At 58.8% G+C, this 10,144-nt stretch overlaps 1 protein-coding gene across 3 annotated transcripts in view; it reads left to right on the top strand.

Moving 5' to 3' along the window:
* Positions 1 to 1,353: 1,353 nt before the first annotated feature.
* IL4R (interleukin 4 receptor) overlaps positions 1,354 to 10,144 on the top strand; it is a 37,556-nt gene continuing 28,765 nt past the window's right edge. The window contains 1 exon segment of one of the 3 annotated variants that reach the window (NM_001081774.2): positions 1,354 to 1,431. The gene's annotated coding sequence lies outside the window, so the exon portion shown is untranslated. 3 annotated transcript variants of the gene reach the window in all.

Raw genomic sequence — 10,144 nt, 5'->3', positions numbered from 1 at the left:
TTCTGCTCTCTCCTCCTCTAGGCTCTCCAGCCAACCCGGCGGTCAGGCAATGCCTCAAACACGCTAAGTTGGTTCCCACCCCAGGGCCTTTGCACTTGCTGTTCTTGGTCCCTAATCTAGTCCTCCTGCATATCCTCTGCAGGTTCTCAGCTCAAACGTCTCTTCCTCAGGGACACCTTCCAACCACCAGCCCCACTGGCCTGATACGTCCCTCTCTGTTTTACTCTCCTCTTGGGACCTCTGGTTACCTGAAATACTTTATTCATTCAGTGTTTTTCCCTACCTTCCGGCTGCATCAAGGGCTTTCATGGTGTCCACTGGTTAGAGGTCTAATGCCACATCTGCTGCATGATTCTGAGTAAGCTTCTGTGCCTCAGTTTCCCCGTCTATAAAATGAGCGATAGTAACATAGTTCCCTCATAGGGAAGTTGTGAGGATTAATTGAGTCAATAGATGCAGCGCTCTGGAACAGGGCCTGTCAGATTGTCCCAGCTGTCGACGAAGGGTTGCTTTACCATCGACATCTCCTGGAGCCTAGCAGGTAGTAGGCGCTCAGGAAACATCTGTGGAGGCTCCCGACACACGGGCACTTACCAGCAGTTGGGCTGGTGGGAAGGGGAGAAGGACTCAAGTGGACAACCCGGCAGCCCCAAACCCACCCGCGCTGCGGACGGAGCGAGGCCCGGGCCGGGAGCTGGGACTGTACTCAGAGCCAGGGGGAACTGCGGCCTTCGCCGCGGGGGCGGGACCTGGGGCGGCTTCGGGGAGACGGCGAGGCAGGGTGCCCGGGTGCTCCCCGGGAGAGGACGGTGGCCCGCACTGCAGGGGGCAGCGGGGCCAGGGACCGGCACGCGGAATCCGGCCCCGCGGGGTAAGCGGGTTGCGCTGGCGGTGGGGAGGGGGGCCCGGGGTGCGCGCGGGGGGGGCAGGTGCACGCACGGCTGGGTGGGGGCGCACGCTGGGGAGGCGGGGGCGCGCGAGGTGGGGGCGGGGGGCGCACGGAGGGGAGGAGGCGGGGTTCCAGCGGGGGGTCGGGGGCAAGCAGGGTGCGCGCGGGGTCTTGGGGTGCGCGCAGTGGGGGCGGGGGCCGCGCGGGGGCCAGAGGGCGCGTGCAGGGGAGTGGAGTTGCGCGCCGGAGCCAGGGGGCGCACGCGGGGGGAGGCAAGGTGCGCTCAGTGGCCAGGGGGCGTGCACGGGGGGGAAGGGCCCGCTCGGGGGCGGCGGGGCGCGCGCGGGGGCGGTGCATGCAAATCCGCGGCGCCGGGGCGGGGCGGGCCGTTGCCGGGGAGGGGAGGGGCGGGGCGCAGGAAGCCGGGGCAGGCTGGGTCCCGCGCCCAGGAAAACCCCCGCGCGGCGCTGCCGAGCCTGGCCGCCCTGGATCCCGCACTTCCCGCTCGGGCGCTGGACGGCGAATGGGCCAGGGGCGCGCAGGTAGGACCCGGGGCGCGCGGATCGGAGGCGGGGGGTGGATCGCCCCGGGCACGCGGCGGGCGTCCGGGAAGGGCCGGGCCTCCAGGGGGACCTCGGGACCGCCCCGACCCGCGCGGGGAACGCCCGACCGCCCGCCCGCCCGCCCGCTCGAGGCCCAGAGCCTGGAGCCCGGAGCCTGGGCTTCCCCGCGCGCGGAGCGGCGGCCGGCTCGGTCCCTTTCGCCCGGGGGCAGCCGGGGCGCGGAGCTGGGAAAGCTGGCTCCCGGCGCTCAGACCCCCGGCGCGCCCCCGACACTCGTGCTGTTCCAGAGAGGTCAGCGGGGACGGCCTGTGGGGGCTCAGGGACGTCGTGAGCGTGGGTGAGGCCGTCTCGGGCCGCGCAGCCGGCTCTCGGGGCTGTCCCCGTACCCCGCGCATAGGAAGATGGTGAGGCTTTCGGGGAGAGGAAGGGTGGGGAAAGTTCTGAAAACTGACAAGTTGGATACTAGGTCAAGTGATCCGGGGAAACAAGGTCCTTTCTCCCTGTGGTGTCTTCGTCTGAATGTTGGGTGGACCCGATCATTTACTGGGACTTATTTTAGGCAGGCTCTGTCCTGGAAAACATTGGAAGTATTCTGAGTTAAATCTCAGAAAAACCTTTCTGGTCGGTGCTGTGTCTATATCGTGGCCATTTTGCAGATGGGGACGCTGAGGCAAAGGCGGCTTAAGTAACTGGAAAGTGCGGAGCAGGATTTGAACCCAGACGGTCTGACGCTAGAGCCCCCTGCCCTCCGCCTGTCAACAGGATTTGTCAAACTACCCCAATAAACGAATTCTCCGGGGAATTGGATTAAAATGCAGATTCTCAGGCCCCCTTCGTGAGGTTTAGATGTAATAAACCCAGGAATCTAAACTCTTGTGTTTTTTTTTTTTTAAAAAAAAGCCAAAATCTATATTTCTTATAATCAGGAGACACTGGGGACCAGCAAACTCGGTGTCCCCTGCCAGGATTCACACATTGGCCAGGCCAGCTCTAATCCTGCTTGAGTCCTGGTCTCTGCCCTTCCCCAGCCCTCCGCGAGCTGTGTTTCCCTGCAGCTCCTCCCCTCTGGTGGCCTTTCAGGAGCCGGGCTGTTTGCTGGGACATCAGTGTCTTTATTAAAATCCTAAAGTGCAGTGGGGAAACTGAGGCTCAGGTGTATATTTGGCCAGGGTGTCCCGCAGTCAGGGGATTTCAGAGTTCTGCAAAGGCCGTTTGAATTCAGTTACGTGACCCGTGACTTTGGATGAGGATGCTGAGGTGTGGAATGGGAGATGACTGGCCCCGGCCATTTGTTCACTCACGAGCCCTTGGGTGCGGTTCCTGGCGCTGGTGTTGCCCTCAAGGGGCTCTCCCTCTGCAGGGAGCTCTGAGTGGGGAAGAACCACAGTGGGCGTGATCAGCTCTCCATGGGGCAGCAGGACAGCCTTCATGGAGGGGCCCCTCTGAGCCAGCCTTGGAAGGGGAGTAGAGGAGCTCAGCAGGTGGAGAATGGGAGGGAAAGGCATGCTGAGCACCCAGAACAGCATGGCTAAAGACTGGGAGGTGTGAAAGGGCACTGCGTGTGGCACTTAGGGAGCAGGGAGAAGCTGGAGATGGGTAGAAAGGTGGGCCTGGCTGCACTGTGGAAGGCCTTGAATGCCATGCTGAGGCGCGTGGGCCAGTGTATTTTACCTTTTCGTGAGCTGTAAGAATCACAATGCAGATTCCTGGGCCCCACCCTGGACCTCCGGAGGGAGGCAAAACACTGGTGAGTTGGCTTGATTACAACACACCCAGTTACCAGCAGGTCTGGGATGACCTGAGAAGTTCCAGATTCCAGGCAGTGACTCAGCAGCTGGTGGGTTTTGTACGTGGCGATGATTGCAGAAAGCCCAGGCACGGTGGGGGGCTGCCCTCAAGGCATTCGGTTTCCTGATGCTCAGATTTAGAAAAGGAGCTGGCATGACATGTCAGAGAAGTGAGAAGAAAGAACCTTTCCTGGACCCCACCCTCCTATCCCCTGCCCTCAGGATGGAAGAGAGAGTGGGGATCTCAAGGCCCACTGCCCTCAGCGGCCCTTGGTGGCGCCTAGGAGGGGGCAGGGACAGGAGCCCCCCGGGGCTTTGCTTCCTCACGTTTGTAAAACTGGGCTGTCTTGAGGGTCAGTGACATCACGTCTTATAAGATACCTAACATAATTCCACGCCATGTCTGTCCACGTTAAATGCTCGTGCCTGCTGTTACCCGTCAAGAAGTAGACTAGAGGCTCAGAGCGTGGACTCTGGAGCCGGGCGGCCAGGCTCAGAGGCTGGCTTTGCTGCTTTCCGTGTGACTGACTTTTCCCGACCTCGTCTCCCTCGGCGAAACTGCAGCGACTGCCGTATACCATTGTAGTGCTGGTGGGACGAATGGGTGGAGGTCAGGCACACAGCACACTGCCTGTAGGGTGGGCACTGTGTTTGCTACATATGTAAATGAGCCCCATTGGATGGGATTTAGTCTCCCCGTTTTGCAGGCGTGGAAACTGAGACCCAGAGACGGGTGCAGTGGTCTTGCCTAAGGTCCCACATGTAGGTGTGACAGAGGGAGGGGGTTGCCCCTGCTTTCCTTCCCAGCCTGTGTTCTTCCCGCTGTGCCAGTCTGCTCAGTGACCAGCAGGGACATCTTTCCAAGCACTGCTCATGGCAGGCACTGTGGAGACAGGCCTGGCCACGTTTGGCCAGACTTCCCTTGGCTAGGCTAGAAGAGAGGCCCGCAGCTTGCCTGGACGTTGTACAAACTTGCCCTTGCAAGAGTATGGATCGGAGAACGCCAGCGGAGGCTGGAGGGCCCTGCAGGGCCGGGGAGCCAGCATCAGATGGGCCAGATCTCTGCTCATCATCAGATGGGCTGTATTCGCAATGCTCTGCTGTGTGACTTCCAGCAAGTCATTCTCCCTCTCTGAGCCTGAGGAGGAGAGAAGGGCACAGGCTTGGAGACGGGGGCACCAGGTTCAAATCTGAGCTTGTTGCTTCCTATCTGTGTGATCTGTAGGAAATTGCTTAACTCTCTGAGCCTCAGGTTGCTTGTCGGTAAAATGGGTATTTGGCTGGGGGAGGTGTGCATGAGGTAGTTCTCACCGGGCTCCTTGCCCGCGCCTCAGTGATTGCTCTTTCTCTCCCCATTGAGGACGGTCACTTCCCCGCATCCAGCCCCTGGCTTCTTCATTCACTTCTCCCTCAGATATTTATTTAGTACCTGTGTGTGCCAGGTGCCAGCATGGAGCAGGAGCAGAGGCCTCCCTCTCCTGGACTTTAAACTCTGGTCTAGAAGACAGGCAGACACAAGCAGACAGACAGACACAGAGCCGCACCCCTATTTCTAGTTCTGAAATCCACAAGCTCTGGAGACCGGAAGTGTCTTGAGTCCCTGGGAAGCCAGAGGGGCCGGGAGCCAGTGGCAGGCTCTTTGGGGTCTCTGTCCTGCAGGCATGGGTGCTCCGTGCCTGCCGCTCTGGCCCTGTGGGGGGGGGGGGGCTGATTCTGTCCGGGCGTCTTCTCCAAGACAACCTTTCCATATCTGAGCCCTGAAGCCGGCCTGGCCCAGGATGTCACCCAGGGGACGGGAGCTGCAGTGTCCTGTCAGGGGTGATGGAGCCGGGGTAAGGGTGGAGGGTGAGGGCGGAGTCGGGGAGCCTCTCTGGGGGGCGTTTGCAAAGAGAGGGGCGCAGGCTGGCAGGGTGGGCCGGCTGGAGGGAGGTGCAGGGCGCACGCAGCGGGCCTGGCCCACCCCACCGCCCTGCCCACCCCGCTCTGCAGCACCGTTGTGTCTAAACGCGATCTTCGCCTTCCAACAAGCCACGCTGCCTCGCAGGTTTCAGCCCCGGCTCCGACTGACTCATTCTCACTCGGGGCCCAGGGGCTCTGCACCTCCTCCAAGGGGTTCCAGAATCCGGGGTCTGCACCCCAGCGGGCCTGGGTGCTGTGACTCGGCGCTGGGGCCCAGCTGAGTCCTCCTTCCCCCTGCAGGGGAGAGGGTGCAGGAGGCCCTGATGAGGGCGAGGTGCCGGGCCGGGTGGTGGGATGGGGCTCCCCCGGGCAGGTGCAGCGCCGAGCCGCCCCCCGCGGAGCAGCGCGTCTAGAGTGCCCGCGCCGGGCGCCTGGCTCGTCCTCAGCGAGCGTGCCCGGGGCCGGGGGCGCGGGGTGAACAGCAGGGCGGTGGGCGTCGTGGAGCTGGTGGTCTGCGGGGAAGCGCCTCCGGGGAGGTGGCGGAGTGAACGCTGCAGGAAGAAGGCCTGCGGGTTCCCGGAGGGCAGGCCCTGAGCCGCTCCCGAAAGGACGGGATTGGGAGGAGCAGAGCAGGGGCAGGAGCGGAGGTCAGCGGGGCACGGGAGCCCGACGCCCGCACTGCTCCAGGCGACTGCACCATGACCCCGCGGGACGGGAACTGCCGGCCGGTGTTGGACGGAGGGAGAAACAGGCACAGAAGGTTCTGCCTTTTCCGAGGAGGAAACGGAACTCCTCTGGAGGGGAGACGCCTGCTCTTTGGGCCGGCAGCCCGCTCAGCCCGCGGAGCCACAGCCTCCTGACAGTTTTCCTCGAGCGGCCGAGCGCAGTCCTTCCAGAAGCCGGGTTCCTAGAGCTGCACAGCTCTAACCCGGAGAAAGTCTCCCCTGAGACTTAGCCAAAGGAGCTTTCCAGGAGCTTTCACTGTCTAGCACTGGTTCTGCCCCTTGGAGGTAGTAACCATCTCCCTCCAACCCCACCCCAATAGTTCTCTTACTCAGACTATAAACCATAGTTCTTTCAGTCGTTGGTCCTGCCTCAGGGAATTGTAAAGATTTCAGTCTGGCTTTGGACATGATCCAGTTGGTCAGAGTCCCACATAAAACCCATTGCCTCCTCCAAAACCTGCCCAGTCAGAGAGGAGGGAGACTGTCACCTCCTTGGGTTCGGAGCCAATACCTCTATTGATGCAACCTGCAATCGTACTTTGTAGTGGCCACCACTTAGGGCTCATATCGGACTCGTCAGCTAAAACCTCCAGCTTCCTCTTCTGCATGAGCTGCTGTCAGTCAGAGTTTCTTCCATTCGGAGATTCCTAGTTTGAGTCTAACAATTGTTCTCAGTCTGTCTTGTGTTCTAATAAATCCACTTCAAGTTATACTTTTTTCTTCGAGTACTGCTTTGGCTTTATTTCACAGATCTTGTTACACAATGTCATTCACTGCTAAAATAGTTTATGATTTCCCTTTTGATTAAAAGTGTTATATGCTTTAAAAATTTTTTAAGATGGATATAGTTTTTAGAGTGATCTTTTTATTATCAATTTCTAAGCTGATTGCATATGGTCAATATTTGTGGTTTCTATGATATCAGCAATGGAGAATTTGTTGAGATCTTGGTAGGCTTTTCTGGTCAATTTTTCTGTATGTTCCTCTTGTAGTTGAAAGGATGTATATTTTCTGTTGGGTGTAAAGTTCTAGAAATATATCTGTTAGGTCAAGCTTGCTAGTTATCTCCTCCTATTCTCTGTGTTCTGTGTGTTTTCTCTGCCTGGTTTATCTCCTGCTGTGATCGAGGATCCACTCATCTCTCCTGGGCCTTCTCTTCCTTCCTTGCTTTGTCTCTGAGGCTGTGCTGTTGGGTGCGTGTGGACAGGACAGAGGAACAGAAGGGTTCATGATTTTTATACCTTCTTGGTGAGCTGCTCCTTTTATCCCTACAAAACAGCCACCTTTCTCTCTCTTAATACTTTCATGTCTTGAATTCTGTCTTATTTGGTATTAATATTGTTATATTAATATACCTATTAGTTTTCTTTTAATTTTTCTTGGCTAATTTTCCAATTCTTTCTTTTCTTTAACCTAAACTTGGTAGGAGTTTTCTTTGACCCAGTCTGGTAGCCAGATGAGTTAAAAAGGAACCACAAAACTTGCATGTCAGTCTCAGTTCTGCAGCCCACTTGCTTGGTAATCTTGAGCATTCATTTTGGGCCTCGATTTTCCCATCCATAAAATGGGTACATGACTCGCTTTCCCCTTTTCTGTTTTTTTTGTGTGTGTGTATGTGCGAAAATAACAACGATAGTGAATATGGAAGGCATTGCAAACATCCCTGTACGTATATTAGTCATTGGGTGTAAATACTGGCTGGCATTGCAGGCAGCGAGATTGGCATATGCAAAGGCCCAGGGTTGGGAAAGCACCCATGATGAGGCAGCGGATGACTGGAGTTGGGTTGCCTCTTCTGTTCACAGTGGGACGTGAGTGAGACAGAGTCCCTGGCCTGGAGGAACTTCCAGGATGGAAAAGGAGAGAAAGGACAGGCGCGGCCCACTGGGCCCCGAGAACGGAAAGGCTGTAGGGACAGGGGGACAGGCGGGGCTGTGAGGTGGGCTGGGCAAGGAGCAGGGTTCAACGGGAATCTCCTGAGGGGGCAGCGAGAGTCGGAGCAGACAGCCCGAGCCCAGTGCGGGAGGGGGCGGTGTGCGCGTTCCGCGTCAGGTGGGCGGGGCTGGGGGAGCGCAGGTTTGCAGGACTGCTCTTGGCCCCGCCCTTCGACGTGACGGGGGAGGCGGAGGGGCTCGTGGGAGGTTTGGGATGCCCGCTGACATGTGATGCTGCTCGGCCGCACGGGAGCGGGCCACGGGGTGCCTCCAGCCCCGCGCCTTCTCATCACCATGACAACCGCGCCCCATCCCGGGAGGAGGGAGCGCTGGAGCCGGCAGCCTTTCCCCTTGGGGCGCCGCTGCTTGGGGAGGGGTGGGCCTCGCCCGTAGCTCCCTTCCTCTTCTGGGTGTCTCGTCGCGTCTCAGGTCACCCACCCACCCACGGGGACACCAGCCAAAGAAGGACCACAATGTAGGGTGCAGCTTTTAAAAGCTGAACTATCTTCCAACATTTAAAAATCAGGGTAGCAGGCCTAAAAATCTGGATTTCTAGCTGCTTTTGAAAAATCAAAAGACCTGGCAACGCCTAGGCCTTCATTTTCATGTGGCAAAACGTGACCTAGGCAGAGTGGCGGCGGCAGGGCCGGGCGGTGCTCCCACTTGTAGGCTCTGGTTGAGGGCGGGCAGGCGCCTAATCGCTCCTGGGTCCTGGTGCTTCCTCCGGGGAGGTGGCCGGGCCTGAGCTGCCCCAGAGGCAGGGAGTGTCCTGTTGCTGGAGGCAGGCAGGCAGAGGGTGGGTGGCCCCGTAAAGGCCCAGGGGACCTGAAGTGTCCTCCTAGTGGGCGAAGGGTCTTGGGGTCCTCCCAGCCCTGCGGGTTGCTGGTTCTGAGATCTTTGCTGACACCCCGGGCGCAGACTGTGCGCTGCCCTCCTCCTGCCCTCTCATCCGTCTTTTTCTTCTTTTCCTGTTTATTGCAACATCCGCTGAGGAGTGCACAGCTCCACGTGTTCACAGAGGGAACACAGGCCTGCGGTAGCTGGTCGAGAAACGGGCGTGGTGGCCGCAGAAGGTTCCCTGTGCCCCCGCAGCGCGCTGTGCTGACTTCTAACCCCGGGACCACGGGTCTCCTTTGAACTTTGTAGAAATGGGAGCGGTACTGCCCTTCTGGCCCAGCTCGTTGGCTCAGCTTGTCCTGCGGGACCGGTCAGTGCTGCCCTGGCAGCCGTCATGGACTCAGGCGTCAGAGCTCGAGAGGAGCTTTTCCCACCTGCTCTGTCAACGCTGTCCAGTCTCTTCCACCCAGCAGTGGTCTCTGCCCCCTCGCAGCCACCCCTGAGGCAAGTGGCCCTGCCCTGACGTCACAGATGAGGAGACTGAGGCCCTGAAAGGACCCCAGCTTGCCAGGTTCTCCCCGCGAGTCAGGGTGGGGCCTGTGCAGTCAGGCCCAGAGTTATGCTTCCCCGTCTTAGATGCTCTGGGCTCCCTGCCCACCTGAGTGACCCCACACGTCTCTGTGTCGCTGACTGTGTCAGAAATGATGTGGGATGAGGCAACAGGAAGAACTGGAGGGAGAGCACCTCCCCGACGCCCGTGTGCAGACAGAAGGTGAACAGGGAGCTCTTATCTGTGCTGACATGTTGCGGGCTTCGGGTTCACCCTGAAGGCAAAGTCCTGGTCACTGTGGAGACAAGTTCACTGCCCAGGCTGGGGAGACAGCGATGGACGCCAAGTTCTGGCTCAGTCACTTCCTGCCTCGTCACCGTGGGTGATTTCTGGACCCCTCTGAGCCTCAGTTTCCCCCTCTGTGCAGGGGGCGTGTTTGACCACATTTTCCACACAGGGCTTGCCAGGAGGAACAAACATAGGTATATAAAAGGAGCAGGTTTCTGGCAGCTTCCTCCATGTCAGGCTGTATTGCAGATTCCAGAGCCAGAAAGTCCAGGTTCAAATCCTGGTTCTACCGCTTACTAGCTGTGCATCCTTAGGCAGGTTCCTGAACCTCTCTAAGCCTCAGTTTTCCCATGTTGCCAATGGGGATGATAATAACTGCACTTGCCATGTTCCTTAGGTTGCTGTCGGGGTTAAATGAGGTGGTGAGGGTCAAGTACAAAGCAGAGCCTGGTACATTTGAGACTGAGGCTAGTCCATTTTGGGGGAGGGTAGAACCCATGGGCAGAAGGGTCCAGAGCATGGTCTCTCAAGGCTGGAGGAACTGGGGACATGCAGGGGCAATCATGGAGACCTCAGGAAGGAGGCCCTCTGGGAGCCAGTGCCTGTCACTAAGACAGCCGAAATCTAATCAGCATCCTGGGCCAGACGTCGTGCATCTGCTGCTCTGGGCAG

The sequence above is a fragment of the Equus caballus genome, chromosome 13, assembly GCF_041296265.1.
Source record: "Equus caballus isolate H_3958 breed thoroughbred chromosome 13, TB-T2T, whole genome shotgun sequence".
NCBI classification, from domain to species: Eukaryota; Metazoa; Chordata; class Mammalia; order Perissodactyla; family Equidae; genus Equus; species Equus caballus.
This window is presented reverse-complemented; position numbering and strand designations above follow the sequence as displayed.